Source organism: Coturnix japonica, chromosome 9 (assembly GCF_054131305.1).
Source record: "Coturnix japonica strain WE chromosome 9, WE-NBRP24, whole genome shotgun sequence".
NCBI lineage: Eukaryota > Metazoa > Chordata > Aves > Galliformes > Phasianidae > Coturnix > Coturnix japonica.
The window spans coordinates 10,942,235-10,959,723 of NC_140671.1; the positions used below are offsets into that span (position 1 = coordinate 10,942,235).

General features: G+C 41.8%; 1 long non-coding RNA gene across 1 annotated transcript; it reads left to right on the forward strand.

Moving 5' to 3' along the window:
* The first annotated feature begins 452 nt into the window (after nucleotides 1-452).
* LOC107321204 (uncharacterized) lies at nucleotides 453-11,906 on the forward strand. The gene is made up of 4 exons (XR_001558491.3): nucleotides 453-974; nucleotides 6,218-6,458; nucleotides 7,904-7,979; nucleotides 8,236-11,906. It is a non-coding gene; the product is annotated as an uncharacterized LOC107321204 (long non-coding RNA).
* Nucleotides 11,907-17,489: the final 5,583 nt, after the last annotated feature.

A 17,489-nucleotide genomic window follows, 5' to 3' on the forward strand; every position in this document is an offset into this window, starting at 1 on the left:
TGGCAATGGCTCAGACTTTATGGCATTCCTCAAGGCATACGGTATAAGATGTTCTGTGACCTGGCTTTTATGAAGATCAAAAGGCTTAAAACCGTTGAGAATAAGATTTTCAAATTATCCATGGGTAGACACAAAGTTGTCAAATGGGAGGAGGCTCTTTGAAGTGTGGAGATAAGGACCTTTCTAGCCTTCAGTCATATATGAAAGCCATTCCCAGCCCAGCAAAGGAACGTGTCGTTGGGTTGGATTGGGTTTGCCCAGGTTATTCACAGGAATGGACAGGCTGAGTTAGTGTAGGTAAGTAGCTGTCAGTATCTCTCAGCCAAGTTATAAACAACCCAAACCAAACAAAGAGGATCGAAAGGACTGGGAAAACATGAGAATAAATATTTTGGAAGAGGTGGAAATTACATGTTTATGTGTTATTACCTCCCTGTACTGCAGCCCCACCAGCCTGACTGTAGCAGAGTATTTATGCCCAGGGAGCTGGAATAGCAAGTATATTGCTATCTATCTATACTATCTCAGCTTTCTGTCTGAACACAGAGAAGCAGGTGGGAATGCTTTAAAAGAGCTTCTGTGTGGAAAAAAAGTTAAGAGAGACAGAGGATGGTCTCTCACCTCTGCTCAGCCAAGAAGCTGAGCCAGAGTGAGGCCAGGAAGCAATTCACTGCTCTTGTATGCCAGGAATAACTTGCCACTGGTAGGAAATAACTGTGGAAGTAGTATTTTGTGGAGGAGCTCCTGCTAAGGCAGGGCAGCTGCACAGCACTGCTTTTCAAGCTGCCCCGGAGCTCACCATCTTGCACAAACCCTTATGCATTTGTTCCTTCCCTTCTCAGATTCCTCTGTCTGGTTGGTATTGGCAGCTGGATTATCAAGATGTCTTGAGAAAGTACTTCTGCAAGTATTTTTCATATAATCAAAGCTGTTAGCACTAAAATATCTTCCCCAGAAAGGATTCTCCTGAGCTGGTAAGAATAATTTCTGGTCACTTTTATAGAAGTTTAGTTGGCATTTAGACAAGATAAATATCCATTATGTTTTGTGTTCTTTGTGCTGATGAACTAAGGATACACAATGTTTTTAGTCCATAAAGAGTGAACGTTTACTTTCAGTCTAATGACTTTTTAAGAGAAAACAGCTAAAGAAGACAGAATGGGAACAAAGCTTTCATGGCAGCTATTTGATATACATATTTCCTCTCTAATAAGCTACATCTCTTGGCTGACAGTAAAATAGAAGCTGTACTCAGACAGTATCTTGAAAACTGAAGGTGAAAGCAATGGTAGGAATCTCATCGCCTCATATTATCCATGTGCAACTACTGAATTTCCTCACAGCCATGTAGTTTTTTGTAAATCTTGTCCTAATTATCACAGCTTGCAGAGATGCTCTCTAGGAACATTGTACATAGAATTAGTAACATTTTGCCAGTGTGGTTTTCCGTTGGAAAATGACATACTGACAAAAAGAAAATGGTTGAGGAAATCACATTGATTTGACTCTTTGTTTATGTGTTTTGCTTTTCTGTTTTGTCTTCAGAGGAACAGTAAAATATGAGCCTGACTGGGTTGAAGCCATTGTTTTTATTTAGTTGTTATTTTTCTTTCCAACTGACGTTCTGCTTTTCGCTTCTTTTTTCTGGTAGTATTCTGGTAGTATAAGACATTTGCAGTATATTTCAAAACAAAGTTATGGAGGGCATAATGAGATTGTTTGAGTTTTTTTCCAAAGCAAAACAGAAGTGATAAATGAAAGCACAAAATTCTTTATCAAATGGAACTTCATTCTTTTTCTCAAGCTAGCAGCAGTTGTACACACAGCCTAACCATGCTTCCTTTACAAATATCCTCAAAATACTGCAGGAGGAGTTCCATGTTAGTTTCAGCAAAGCATTTCTTTTAATTTTCTTCCACTGACTATCCAGGTTTCTTTCTTCATCCTTCATAAAGCACCAGTTTGCCAAATACCAGAACATAGAGAACTATGCTGTCAACTACCCACTTACCAGTGGGAATGTAGGATCCTGCGCTAGCGGGCCCACAGGTTTGATTCAGTGAGGAAATTACCATGTCCTTGTATCCTTTTAATTGTAGGTTTGAAAACTGTAGCGTGGAGATGCACATAAATTATTACTTTGTCGTTGAATCTGGAGTCAGTCCAGTGTGAACCCGGAATGCCTGGAGCTGCTCCAGCCGAGTGGCAGGAACAAGGCTGAGAGCCCCAGTAAACACCGCATGATTTCTGGTATTTGCAGGGCATCTGTTTCGCCTGCCCTTGCAGTACCTTTGTCTGGTCTGGAGAAGATCCTGGGTGACTGGTGATTTTATTATGGCCTGGCACATTTGAGGGTAAGCCACTCGGCTTGTCAGCATGCTTCCAGAAGAAAAGCTTCAGTGAAAAAACCTTGCTCCGGGCTTGAAAATCTGAACTGCAGCCAATTCCAGCCGAGGGATGTGACAATTGCCTTTTGCTGTGAAGTTGCCATCTGAACAATGACACTGTTGTGTTTTGAAAAGACAACAAGCAATGAAAAGAATGTGTGTGTGTAATGTATGTGTCTGGGTAGGTACCAGTTGGAAAGCAGTGCAGGCCCTCCAGCTTTCCTTCATTGGTGCACCTCAAAATCTACATTTAGAGCTGTTTCAAGTGGACATGCTCATCCCAAGTTTTCTGCTCATGGAGAATTTGTTTTTTACAAGCTCTGCTTTGCTAGATCATCTGGTCGTGCTTCTGCTTCTATGAAATCTACACCTTGATAAATGGTCCTGGGAACTCAAGAAGTAAAATCTCAGGAGAGGAGAAGGGATGGGGATTTCCAAGAGATAATGGTTTAAGGAGATCAGAACCAGTGAGATTCTGCTGCTAATATTCTCTCCAAAAGTCTCAGGGTTGTGCTTGGAAAACAAGAATCCAGCTGCTTCATGCGTATACTGCACACCTCTCCTAAAGTCAAATGGCCCATGGCACAGAAGTGGGTGTAATTCTTTGTCCAAATTACAGTGTCTCATCTTTTGTTCTGTGTTTGTTGGGACCAACGCTTCCTCTCTTAGAATTTATTATTTCCCCTCCTGTAAGGCTGAAGCCATTGCACCTAGACCTCACCATCTCTTTTTGTGCAATGCTTGGGTAGACAAGAGAGTGAAGGGTGAGGAAGAGAGTTAGTAAGATGTTGTGTTCCATCTGCAGACACAACAGTTTTCCCCCATCTAAAAAAAGAGGTGGTGGCAGAATCAAGACAGCAACTCAGCTCTTCTCTACTCAAGACAGAAATGCCCCCTTTAGCCATTATTTTCTGTAGTAGATGAAATACCTAGCCTGAATTTTAGATATCAATAGTGTTCATAAAAGGAATCCTGCTATCTTTGGTTTTGTATCTGCAAAGTCTATATTGGGAGTTGAGAGCTTCTGTTTTCTTCTTACCTAGGGACTTCAGTGCACCTCAGACATGAGATTAGTACCTGTGAGATGTTTGTCTGCACTTTTGATAGGGGTCCAGTACAGGCACTGCTGAGAAATCTCAGGGAAGTATCTGAAATGGTGAAATCCCATGAAAACAAAACTGAGGGCAGGTAACTTGCAGTTACAGATCTAGGATAACCCTGGCTATTGGGCATTTCAGCTGAGATACAAAAGGATTACATGGATAGTTTCATTTGTGTTTTAACAAGGAACAGAAATCCTATAAAGGGGACAGAAAAGATTAATGAGTGAAAAGAGCTGAGTTACTTCAGAGCCAGATTAAGTCAAAACTAAGGGGTAGCTTAAGCCTCCTAACAGAAGGAGATTTTGCATGAAGCACCAGTCAGCACCTTGATTAGGGTGACAGCTTGGTGTAGTCCGCTGGTGACCAGAAGATAGAAATAGAGCAAAAAAAGTTTATGTTTTCCTGAAATAATAAACATATGTGGATATATACTGTGTAATCCTAGACACCAGCTTCTCTCCACTCTTCTGTCCATTTGTTGTGTAGATGTGGAGAAGCCCTTTTACTAACCTTTTCTGTGATGGGCAACAGATATTTTCATCTGTCCAACAGTGCAGTGTTGAAAGAAGTAATGCAAATGTTATTTGCTATTTACTACTTAAAGGTGCAGTGGAAAAGGTAGTGCTGCAAGATGGAGCATCCCTGTCAGTGCTACACTTCATTCGAAGAGGCTGTCCATACCCATTTCCTATGGGCTAGGAGTATGCTATTGCAATTCCTCATGAGATCTTTCTAACACAAGCTACAAAACTTGTAACATCTTTCATTCCCTTTGTCCAGACTAAGAGCAGATGTTGGGAGAGGTTCCAGGCCTGTGTTTTGCACTTAGAAGAGGCCACATGTATATATCCCCTTTCTTTCTGCAGCTGTGATATACAGTCTACTCACCTTATTATCAGAGAGATCCAGAGTACAGAGTGTAGCGTATTCAGCATAATGCAGGGTCTTGGGAAATGTCTCACTGTTAAGAAAAGCTGGAAGACTGTAGAAAGCCAAACTTGGGGGGAAAAGGACAAGAGCGAGGAAGGATGAACTACTATAAGAAAATCTGGAGGGAATAGGGAAGTGAGAGGTTTCAAGGCTACAGGAGTTGGTGTCATATGCAAGGATAGGAGAGCCTTGATTCAGGGTAGAGATGAGACAGCAAGCAAGGCATTTGCTTCAGACAGAGAGTCCTTCATAGATCTATCATACTGCTATAGCTAAAAAACATGTCAATAAGGTTTAAAAGGTGCTTCAGAGGAGCTGGGAAGCAAAGACAAATAAGGTGGGTGGCTGAGGGAGGAATGGAAAGTCCAGTGGTTACTGAGTGGGGCTTGAGTGTGATGAAAATCCTGGCTGTGCTCCAGTTCAAGTTTTCCTATCACATTAATTATATTACTGCAGGCTCCAGGGCTTTCTATGATACAGACTTTGTATATCAAAAAAGTTACACAGATATCAGGGGGTAATAAGATAAGCTCATTGTGTCGTTTCCAAGCCTTCCACTAGGATGCCTTAAAAGATGAAGCCTGAGACTCCTTGGTACTGCTCCCTTTGTGCATGTGGGCAGAAAGTGAATACTGTGAGGGGAAGAAGGAATAATCTGGTCTGGGGAATGTCGTGTTTCTCTCAAGATTTAAATCAATCCACTGTCTTTCCTTTAAAATCTTTGAGGGGCATTTTTGTGTCCCCAAAAGGCCTTATTTCAAAAACGTTTTCTGCTTTGAAAATACGGTTACGTACTGTGTATTCTGGGAAAGGGACTGGAGTGAAGACTGTCTTCCTCCCCTGTAACAGAGAAGTGTTCCAGCTGCATGCACTGGGTGACAAGTGCCACCAAGCAGGAAATAAATGTGGTCTAGCAAATACAATTAGCAGCAGACCTAGTGCCATTCTGAACTGCAGTGAAACAAAACCAAAACATGTCTTTCCAAGTCCTGTTGATAGAAAGGGAAAGGTAAGAGACGGGAGGTGCCCAGCACAGCCCTGTAGCATGGAAAGAGATCTGGATGTTCTGTTTTTCAGTCCTTTCTGTGACACAGCTGCTTTATGACACCTGGATAAAAGGCCTAAATCTTGTTTCCCCTTTGCAAAACAAGGCCTGAGAACTTCACAGCTACAGGAACAGCACAGTCTAATTCACCTCCGTGGTAGATGCAGTGGGATATCTCTGTATAAGGCCCACGTAACAGGGAAAGATCTGACTGTAAGAGCTATCCTACTTTGGAGAAGGGTGTCATGCAGTTTAAAAGCCAAGGCTGCCTGCTACAAGACCTGATTCTTACTAAAACAATTGAAGTAGGAAGGAGGTTGGGTTTAAGCCTCCTTTATCACCAGTGTGTGGAGGCGTAAGCTGAAGAGGAGAGAAGACCAGTGGAGCTATTCATTGCCAACCATGTCAATATCCACCTCCTTTGTGCTGATACCAAAGTTTCCTGCTAGCCAAGGATGCCCATAAAGAAGGAAATAATCCTTGGAGGCCAATTCTAGCTCCTTTGGGAACAAAGTGAATAAAACAGCTAAGAATGGAGTTTGCTCTGGAGCATCCCCTTCTAGTAGCTCAGTGGCTGTAAGGATATGGTACATCCTCTCCTTCTGCTTCCTCCAGTATGGCCAAAGCAGAGTTAAGCCTCCTTCTCTTTTCTTCCCCCCACTAAAAATGCATGATGGGATTCTCTTTTCTGCTTCTCCCTCCTCTCTCCAGAGCTGTGTGTTTGAAATGATATCTATTTCTCTTTGTGACAGCACACCGTGACTGCTGCCTTGACATTCTCCCAAGCTGACATCCCGACCGGTATGACACTGATGCCTTTGGGCAGAAATCAGAGCCGGTTTGCTACATGCCTCTGTGTAGCCAGGATGCCTGTAGTGCCTCTGAGAGCCCCCAGTGCCCTGGTGGGGAAATGGAGCGAGCACGTGAGCCCCAGATGAACTCCAGGGAAAGAGCAGGAATTATCTGTGGTGATCCTGCTGCCCATTTCCAGTTGTAAGTGTTCACATTAACATTGTTTTTTCCTGACGTTTTTTTTCTTCTTTCTTTTCTTGCTCTTCTTCACTTGCCTGTGAGAGGGTTGGTTTCCTGTTTCTCCCACGGTGGCAGAGTCCTTGGGGAGCTGGGCTTTTGTTAGCTGGAAAAGGAGTGCACAAGCATCTGATCAGCCCTTATTAGTGTTGAGAAGGATCTAATAGCTCCTGGCTTCTGGGACCATTACCTGTCATTTAGTTTTATTAAGTCAGTGATGAGAAAGTTTAAAATTAAAGGCTTTGTAAATTGGATTCCAGTTTGAAAAGGAGGCAACTACCAGGAAGTTAGCACTGGAGCTTGCAGATGGGCCACTGGGAACACCACCAGAGGAGCATTTCTCTTTAGATGCTTTGACAAAGATCTCATGCCAAGGAATGGAGGAGGTTGGCTTTTGGCAAAGCCTCAGGATGTCCAGAAATCTTCAGCTATGTGAACAACATATCCTCTCCTTTGCCAGGCTACTAGCATTTTGACCTCCAGCTGCTGTTCAAGAGGAAAGGTGGTCTTCTGTCTGAGTCATTACCCAGGGCTGTGAGTTCTGATGCAGCTAGAGTGATATTAGGCAAGTCATTTCATGGCTCTTTTCTCTGTTTATAAAAAGCAGGAAATATTGTTAATGCTGATACTTTTTTCCTTACTTGGTATCTGTTCTAGATAGTCAGCTTTTTAGGACAGGTACTCTTGCTTACAACAAGAACGGGTTTGAGTCTTCAAAGCAAAAATAAAAGCCTTAAGTCCATAATAGAAAGTAGGCAAATTGGATGAGTCACCTAATTAAGAGAAACATTTCAGCCTTCTTTTGAGATTTATCTTGGAAATAGCCATCCAAATGCACTTGTGAATGGAATACCCCAACTGAAGTAACACCATCCAGCTAACTAACGATGGTGTGACAAGGGAAGCTTAGGGGCCAATCACAATGAAGGGTTGCTGTCATTTTCTGGTTTCTCTGTTGAATAAAGGTCTTACGGTGACATTACTTTGATGAGAAGCAACATGAATTAGTGGTTGCAAGTACAGTCTGGAAATCAGCATTCTTGGTTATTGTGTCTCAATTTGTCTCTGACTTTCTGACATCAGAGAAGTCACCTGAGGTCAGAATTTTAAGATGATTCCCACCCATCTTTCCATTGTTAACTATACAAATTGTACTTACGTGGCCTTACTTGAAGATTGAAGGTTCATGCTTTGTGGCTGAAAGGCAAACTACAGTACCCACTAAAGCACAGGGCTTATCCTGAAAATAATAGATTGCGAAAGTGTTTTTTCTCCTGAAGGCATAATACACAAGTATGAAATAGAGATTTCCTTTAAAGTAATTAGTTTGTTGGAAAAGTTTACCTCAGGTTTTCCCTGCATAGCTTGGCATTGCTCATCTCCCTGTTTTCTCTGCCATTTTTGTGCAGGTTGAAATGGCTGGAAGAGAAGCCCTCTGACCATCTGCTTTATATTCAGACTTCAGATTTGAGTCTTCACCTAAAGGTAGGACTGAGAGCAAAGTCTCATGTGTCGCAAACTCACAGTGAAAGATAGGTCTTTCACCACCTTCCCCACAGAGCTTCCAAACCACAGATGGGAGATGGGACAACATACCCAGAGGAAACTGAGACACAGAGGGGTAGATAAAGATGAGCAGTATTAGTGCAGAGAATCAGCACTGCAAGCAACCTGGGGCCACAAATTCTTGCAAAGTGAGAAGCACAGGTAACTCCAGGCCATTCCTCCTGTCTCTCCATAGGCACAGCTGCTTCTTGACTTCAGCTAATCACCACATTCCCTTGAAGGAGTGATACCTCTCCCAAGCTTCTGTGCTAGCATCATGAGAGAACTGATCTATGGGCTACTCAGTGGTTACTTACATCATTCTTGTGCTTCCAACCATGTGAGTTGACCGCAGACTTTCAAAAGGTAATCTGGGGAGATTTTATCAAATGTAAAAATGTTCCTAGACATTACTGGAGCCATGATGTAATGAACCAAGGTTTTGTTCTTTAAATTCCTCTTTGCTGAAAACCACAGGCCCCAAAAAATAATTCCAGAGAAGCTGTGGAGTTGTAAGAGGGAGGCTGAGGTCCTGTGCTGGGGTGAGCTGTTCTGTGCTTCAGTGCTAGGGAGAAAGGGTTCCCAGCTGAGTGCTGTGTTACTGGCTGTGAAGTCTGGACTGGATCTCTGATTTGGACAATAACTCTTCACAGGGAGTACTCTGCTGTTCCTCTGCTGGGCTGGGAGATGCTGCCATAGGAAAAAGGAGTGTGACCAGGCTTGCAGTGTACCTGGCTGCTCCTGGCATGTTGCTTGTTGAGGGCTTTGTATTGGTTGTAGCTGTAGCTGTTTCCATTGTTGTGATGACAATTCCAATACACAGTGTTACCTCAAAACACCAAAAGATGACACTCCTTTTTAGTGTCATCAGTGTTGGAGGTGAGAACCTGGTTTGCAGTATCTCATAGCTTTGACACACCTTTACACACCCTTTTAGAGATTGAATGATCCCTGTGCCACATGTCTGTGAAAGTCTTCCTGACACATTTTTGTCCACCCAGGCTGCAATAAAGCAGTGTCTAAGCTTTGAATCTTTGGATTTTAGTACCTACTGAAATCCCCTGAACAAATGGCTGTGGGACATGGCTTTGATGAATGATGCTTAAGGGGCAACATTTCATTTTGTCTAAGGAGAGGTAAGTGGGACAGGGAGCTTCTGAGTGCTCAGTGAGGCAGGAGAGGTCCTGAGTGTTGCCTAATCAAGGGGAAGTTTCTTCTTCTCTGTAAACTGCTGCAAAGTCAATGTCAAGTCAGTGTGACATCTGCATTATGTCACCTTATGGTGGGGATACCTCTTCATACACCGTATTTTTTCAGACTGAAACCAATTCAATGCTTTACCTAAAAAGCTTGTAAAATGATTCTAAGGGTTATAACTCAGTCCTAACAGGCTTCAGTTTTATTCTGGGACAAGAGGACTTAGTTAGTAGGAATGCTGGGTAATAAGTTTGTCAGATAGCAGCTGAAGTGATTGGTGGAAAACAAGGCTGCTCAAAAGGAACAAGAAAAGAAGGAAAGCCAGGAGAAGGCAGTACCATTGAAACTAAGGATTTTGAAAGTATTCACTGTTGTTAAAACATCCAGCATGACAAGGAACTAGTTAGAGTGCATGATGTTAAGCTGCAACCACAAGGAGTCTTATAAAAGATAGAAGGTGGGATTTCTTTTACAGAGTTTAAGTGTTTGCATTGCAGATATTTGTATGCTTTATTTACCCAATTTCCAGTTTAGTGAATCACTTCAGGGTAGTATGAAAGGAAACTTCTGATACACAGTTGAAGCACATTTAACTAGGAAGTTCAAGGTAGAAAAACAGAACAGGAAATGCCCACAGAACAGAGCTGGGAAAGTGAAAGTATTTTCATATCTATTCTATTTCAGGATAGACCTGTGGTCATTCAAAATAAGAAAAATAAGTTAAATTGCTCTAGAACAAGCCAGTCCTTATGGCACGTGGCTGTGAGATAGATCAAAGCTCAACTCTTCTCTACATTGTTTGTACCATAGACTAGAATGAGAGTCTTCCATACTGCAATATAATTGTTCGGATTTGCATACCTGATAAAATAACTGTGAGTAGCATGTAATTAACCTTGGGTACCCTACATTACACGTGGTAATCCTGAAAATAAAGGTATAGAATGGAGAGACAAAAGAAAGTCCATCAAAGAACTGAGAATATTCTCTTTTTTAAACTCTTTACTTTCTTTTTGTGAGAAATTTCAGTTAAACTTAATTGACCTTTGCCAATGAAATTGTACTGGAAAATTTCCTGAGCAGCTCTCATAAGGAGGTTTTGGAATCAAGAGGACCAGAAGAACCCTTCAGGTAATAAGTTTAAAACAAATAGAAGGAAATAATTTGTGACATTAGTGGCTAAATAAATTGCAGAAGTCATTGCAAAGTAAATATGATGGCCAAAGGAACTTGTATGTTAAGAGAACATTTGGATGTGTAAATAGAGGGTAGCACTGCCAGCCGCTTGATGTAGGGGGGGTCTTTAAGCAGACTTAAGCAGCTAGGTATGGGAAAGGGAAGTCCTGTGAGCACTCATCTTTTGTTTTCTCCTGTGAGTGTGTCACCTGCCTTCTAGTGGTGATCAGGTACTGAGCTAGGTTGATTTTTGGTCTGACCCAGCATGACATTTCTTATTCTTGTTTTAAGTAATTCTTGCATCTTCTTTCACTTGTGACTTTGCTGGAAGGTCTCACCAGTTTTCCAATCAATCTAGTCTGCATGTCTGCTTTTGTGTCCAGCCTATATATATATATTGACATGTAGGATGTGACTACAATGGGACAGGTGTGAGTAGTCAGACACCATTTCTACACACAAGATTAGAAAGATGTTACCCTTATACCTTGTGGTTTTGTTTTATTTTCACAGTTAGTGCTTCTCAGACTAAAAGAATAGTTTCCTTCCAAAAATTAGGCATAAAAGTCCAGAAATGTCTTTTCCAAATAGCCCACAGTGTTGAGAATTAACTACAAGCCCTCTTCCAGCTCATTCTGTCATTTCAGCATGTTCATGCCATGTGTCAGGACAAACCATTGAGACATCTGCATGGGTTCATGCGAGTCCGTGGGCTTTGAATCATTTTGTGTGGGAAATCCCACAGTACTGTGCTCATTTCACTGACAAACAGCTCATGTCTCCTCATGACAAAATAGACCCTTTGCAAAGCATAATAGAGGAAGATGCTCTGATTGTGATCCAAAACTGTTCTCACAGTAATATCATCTGACTCATTTAGCCCTCCAGATGGGACAGGCCCTTGCATCTTGCACAAAGAAACATCTAAATGCCTTCTTCCCAAACCCCCCCCCTCTCTTTGTAGTTCTTTGCAAAACCCACTCCCAACCTCCCTCATCTTACATGTTTAATTCCAGTGATCTTGTTTCTGTGTGGTTTAACATCATTGCACAGGAAGGAGTCTCCCCAGACACCTTCCACTAAGAATCGTGACTTGCATCACTACACACCTGCAGTATCAGACTGAGAGCATTTAAATGCTTTCTGAGCTGAAACAAGGCCTGGGAAGAGACAGAACTTGTCAGTGAGGGGGGTACATGAAGTGAGTGCCCCATGAGAAACATTTAAAAGGTAAGGCATAAATTTGGAGCGAGCGTTCACTCCATTTTAACATGGTTATAGGGCTGCTGTCTGACCTCCTCACCTAATTTGCAAATAATCTTGTCAGGACAAATTGGTCCATGCTGAGCCTGTTCTGTTGAGACTAGATGGTTATCAGGACCTGCACTAGCTGATGTTAAGGTAGTTCTGGTATCTCTGCAGTACAGTGGAGTCACGGTGGCAGTGACTGCCATGCAGGGCTATGCTTTTCAATTAAACATAATGGTTGCACAAAAAACCTCATCTACAGAAACCCAGAATTAATGGTCTTCCTACCTGAATTCTTTCAGGCCGTTTCTGTTTCAGGTCAGAGTGCTGAAAATAAAGATTTTAGCTACGTTTGAAATTGCATTTCTGAACACTATAAAGTGCTTAATTCATCTTAATAGAGATGTTCACTCTGAACCCAAAAAGCTCCTTGCTGAGATTTAGCCTGTGGTTTGATCTTGCAGATTGCTTGGTGGTAACATTGGTTTAAGATGTTGCTGTCTCCTGGCCCCTCATTTGCTCTGCTTTGCTGGCACAAGGACTCATGTGGTTGGGAACCAGATGGGAGGAGTGAGCCAACCTGACCAGAAACAGAAAAAAAGGAAAAAAAAAAAAATCTGGTATGTTTGTTTAAAGCAGGAAAAGTTGCTCAGTCTGGTTCAGTGCCTGGTCATGCAGACAGTTTTATTGGCACCAGTGAGTGGAAAGAGCTCTTTGGCATGGAGTGGAAATGAACAACAGAGGGTGAAAGGTGAGTGGTAATGACTGATTCTTGTAGTGCCACCATGTACTGTATATAAAATCAGACCATGATCTGGCACTGATTGCAACATGTGAAAAATGTTCAAATGCCTTTAAAATTGTTAGTCTTAAATCTCACTGTTAGGTGCTTTGGCAGGCACTTCCAATTTGTGTCCTTATCTCAGTTTCCAGCCATCTTCTGAGAGTTTTCCAGTTTCTTGTGTTCTGCAGGTTCAAAACTCCACAAGACACTGGTAACGAAAACGGGGGGATTAACAATGCAATTGGAGCTGAATGACAGTGTTAGAACCAGCTGTCACTGCAAGAAATGTATTCTTGAGGTCTCATTTCAATATGAGCAAAAGCAGAATTCCATGGTGACTTTCCCAGATCTGGAAGAACTTGTCATTTAAATCCATACATAAGCATCATCTGCTATATGCCACATCAAGCTATCTAGATCCATAGGTAACCTGAAGAAAAGGGTGAGGTGCCTGAAAATAATAATAATAATAATAATAATAATAATAATAATAATAATAATAATAATAATCAAATTTCAAGGCTCAAGAAGATGGGAAACTAAGTTCCTTGAATGCTCCCACTGTTTGTCTGGTACATAAATAAAAACCCTGCAGACGAAATGAAAAGCAAAACAAAAAAAAGGAAAAAAAACCCACAACAACAAAAACAGTGGAATAGACAAATGATTTTGTGAAAGAAACTTCTGCTTTGTTTAATAAATCCTGAGGGCTCTGCTGAAATTTCTCTTTGCAGATTTGAGTTGAACTTGACAGGAAAAAATTTGTACCTCCAAAGCCTGTGGAAATAATGCCTTTCCTGCCTCCATCCATCCATCTCTCCATTCACGGAACAGAATTCAAAGAGTTTCCCAGCAGCATCTGACATATGTGCTGAAAGTGAAACTTAAAATGTCTCCAGATATATGTAACTGTATATCCAAATATCGCTGTGCTCTAAACAGCTCGAGATCTCAAATCTGCCCACTGATTAACACATCTGATTAATGAAAGTGGAGTTTGCTCCTGCATTCAGCAGGAAGCTTTTTCCCTTTCTGACCTGTTTGCTGTGACAAGCTGGGAGCCCTTCTCCCTCTCCATCACTTTGCTGCACTGCCCTATGAGAGGGCAAAAAGAGAGGGAGAGAGGAATTGCTGTTTTCATTTTTTGCAGCGATGTGCAGACAGAAGCAGCTCAAGGGAATCCTGCACAGCAGAGGTTAATGTGACCCACATATAATTGTGTGAAAAGATGCCACTCTGTGCCTTTGTCAAAGAGGCTTCTTGTTACAGCCCAAGCTATCTAGTCCATAGCCCCTTCAGCAAAGTGCAGTTTTCTTACATTAAATCACCACTGCCCTCTTGCCAGCCACTTAGAGTTTGCACATTATACAGAGGAGATGTACAATATATATTTATATATTTTTAAAATGTGACAGATTGTCTTGTAACATATGTGGTATTGCCTTGAAATGAACTACATGCATGTGATGGCCAAGCCAGCAGACCCTGTGTGTGTGTGTGTGTGTGTGTGTGTGTGTGTGTGTGCGTGCGCATGCCTGGCTGCATGTGGTTTGTATTTTTTTCCTTCTGTTGGAAATGTGAGATGCTGGGACACTCGAGCTTTTCATGTTGCTTCTCTCTGAAATATTCATGATGAGTTGACGACCTTGATTCTTTGATACCTGCCATTTATTTATGTGCCACTGACGATAACTGCTGCTAAGTACATATGTCAGTGACATGGTTGAGTGAGTTAAATGATAAGGAGAGGGAGGGTGTCTGAGGGATGTGTGCACTGGAATAAGATTACTTTAAGGGCATTTTAGGAGCCTGCCGTGCCATCTTATTCACCTATTTTGTTTTTCTGACTAAAACATATATGCTTTGCTCATTCTCCAGCTTTTTCTCTGACTTGGAAGTCTGCTCATTCGTGGCTGCATGGTCGCTGGCTCATTAATCAAGTGAACTGCTAATGAATTATTTGATTACTCTTACATTAAAAATAAATAAGTAATATAAAGTGAGAAAGAGAGAGATGTGGGTCCGGGGAGACTCAAGGAATTACTCTCAAGGGAGAAACAGATCCTCACTGAAACACATTCTCTGTAGCTGGTCAGGAGCATTTGTGTAGTTTGAAAAGGCAAGGATGGCTGAGTGTAGGGCAAAGTAAAATGAATTGTAGGTGAGCATGTAAGAAGCAATACCACATTTAACCATGTAATGAAAGAATAGAAATAAAAAAAGAAATAGAAATAAAAAAAATAGAAAGAAAGCAATTCCACATTTAACCAAAGTAAAATGTAAGCAGGCAAACTTCATTGCTTTTGAGCGTCTTCCACTTATGAAAAGGATTACAACCTGGAAGGCACTGAGCATAAAGTTTTGAGGGTAAATGGAAAAGGAGTTTGATGGGTAGATATATTGACAAGCTTCCTCTTGCCCAAACCATGAAGTGAGAGAAGCTAGAGGAGGGAGATGGTGGGTTAGAACCTATCTCACAGATTCTCTTCTCACTGTATTTCATACAGAAATATGTATTTTTTCTGGGGCTTTCATTTCTTTTTTGCTTTCCAAGTAACAAGAAGCACACGTGTATATTGCAGTTTACATTCTCCTGAAGATAATTTACTTCTTTGTAAGAAAAAAACTGGAAGAAAGAGGACACTAGGGAACAATTGGAATTAAAAAGGCATCAGAGGCTTCTGTACATGCTTCTTGAACTGCAGCCATTCTGGAGAGGCAGGAGATAAGGTGGCTTAGGTCTAGAGAGGCATTTATTTAAGATTGATATCAAACCTTGGAATTGTGAGTGGGAGGGTAAGGAACAGGATGTTGCCAGGAGGGAGGGAGGCTGACGAGGGTGATTTACTCAAGGAGGTCAGCAGCAGGAAGTGACTGGAAATATGCAATGGTCTAAAAAACAGGCCAAGAAACCCGGGTGAGGACACCCTTTTGAGCTCTGAGATTCTGGCTCCTCAAAATGGGGCCAATGAAGTGACTGGGTGGTCTAGTGTAGGGTCATCCTTGGTGGTCCTGCATACATGTGTCCTGATCAGTTTCCTTGTCTGCATGTCTCTGTGCAAAACATCTCATCCTGCTCCTGGGTCTGTTTCACAGGCTTGTACCATTAAAAAAAAAAATACAACGAAAACCACTGCACTTGGAAGAGATATTTCAGGCCCTTTTTAGGGCAGGAAGTCATTTTGTGTCTATACAGATACTTTGCAAGTGGCAACTACTGAAAGCACAAAATAGTCGTGTTTAGAATAGGCTCCCTTCTATCATGATAGGAAAATTACCTGTGAAAGGAGAAATGAAAAGACTGGCAAGAGAAGAGGAGTCACTGCCAGGAGTGATCCTTCCAGGCCAATAACCAGAATTTGATAGTTGGGATGAATGTAAAGCTTTAACTAATTGTTAGTCTGAAATCTGCAGTTCCATGTCTGTGTAATGGCCCATTCAGCTCTAGCAGAACCACTGCAGAAATCTGTGCTTTTCTATACTCATGACTATGAATGAATTATTGAATGTGAGGCACAGCCTCCTTCTATCTAGGCTCTCCCTGAGACTCACTACTATGTCTTTTGCTGTCCTCTCATCAGACCTAGTCAAATCTGGATTCCTCTTATGTCAGGAGCAGTTGTCCTGCCTGGGAATCCTCAATTCAAACATACAGGAGCATAGAAGAGATTTGTTCCTCTCTGGGAAATGAAGCATGAAAGCAGCCAGTGAGCAGGGTTTGGAGTGAACGGAAGGATGTCCTTTGACTTTGGAGGACCTTAAATGACTTATCAAAGGTCACAAACAGAAGTTGGTACAGGACTAAATTTGTGTGCTTTTTATAGGGGCGAATATCTTGCCAATTTTCCAGTATCCGTGATGTTCAGTTTCCAGTTATTGCAAAATCAGTACTTTTACTGGTTTTCTGGTGCATTCAAACACTGCTGCTGTACTTTTTTCGTTTTGTTTTGTTTTGTTTTGTTTTATTCTGTCTGTGCCTGTTGATAGTAGCTTCAATTAGATCTACACAAAGGGTAGCATCTGAGCATGAAGCGCTGTCCTTTTCTCTCCTGTTCTCCAGATCTTGGTCCTGTTGTCCCTGCACAGGCTGGTATGTGGTGATGTTCACTCTCCTGCTTACACTCAGTGAATGATTTATCATGTGTTATCAGTAGGACTCTGTACAGTGTCCAGGGACAATGTTTTCTTCCATCTGGTTCCAAGCTGGTGGAACACCCTTCCATATGGTTTTCACATGTGGTTCTCCTAGTACCTCCCTATTTTCCCCCTGTGGACTCATCATTGTGCAGTTTATATAACAAGTACATTTTGTTTCATTTTATATATATATCACGTACATGAATTAAGACTTCAACAAGTATTATTTTTAAAATGACAGAGGAAACCTTCATAACTGGGTGAATCTATTTCATGGAAGAAACATCCAGTCCCATACCATACTGGAAATTAACTACTGCAGTATTCCACACCACTCTTCAGGAAGGAATTACGCTATGGCTTGCTATGGAATCATTATCCTATAATGTGTGGGGAAGTCTTCTGCTTTGTATTATGTAGGTGCTTGTTGCAGCACATTTTCATGTAAATCATGAAACACAAACAGTGGTTCACAATAACCTGAGATTGGGTGGTCCAAGAGATAAATTGCTTTGTATTGCCAGTCATCTGAGTGATCCAACCTGTTAAAGGGGTCCTGCTAGAGTCAGTTGCTGCTGGGTTTGCTGGTCTTTGCAGATAACTTTTCTCTGTGGTCCTTTGTTGATTTTATGTTGTTAGACTCGGTAACGTGCTTTTATCTTATCTGGCTTTTTCCCTTCTTTGCTCCCCGTGTTGTTTGCTATTCCAGAATAAATATGCAGACAACCTGCCCCTGGCGGCCAGTGCACTGTGTTCCTCCCAGGGAGCAGCAAATATTTGCACCACATTGGGCTGAGAGCCATGAGACGTGAGCAGCCACACGAGAAGGTGTTGGGTGGGAAGCCACAGGGTGCGAAACCAGCACATGGCAGCTGGAGCAGTTGGTTTGGAGCACTTCATAGGGGAGT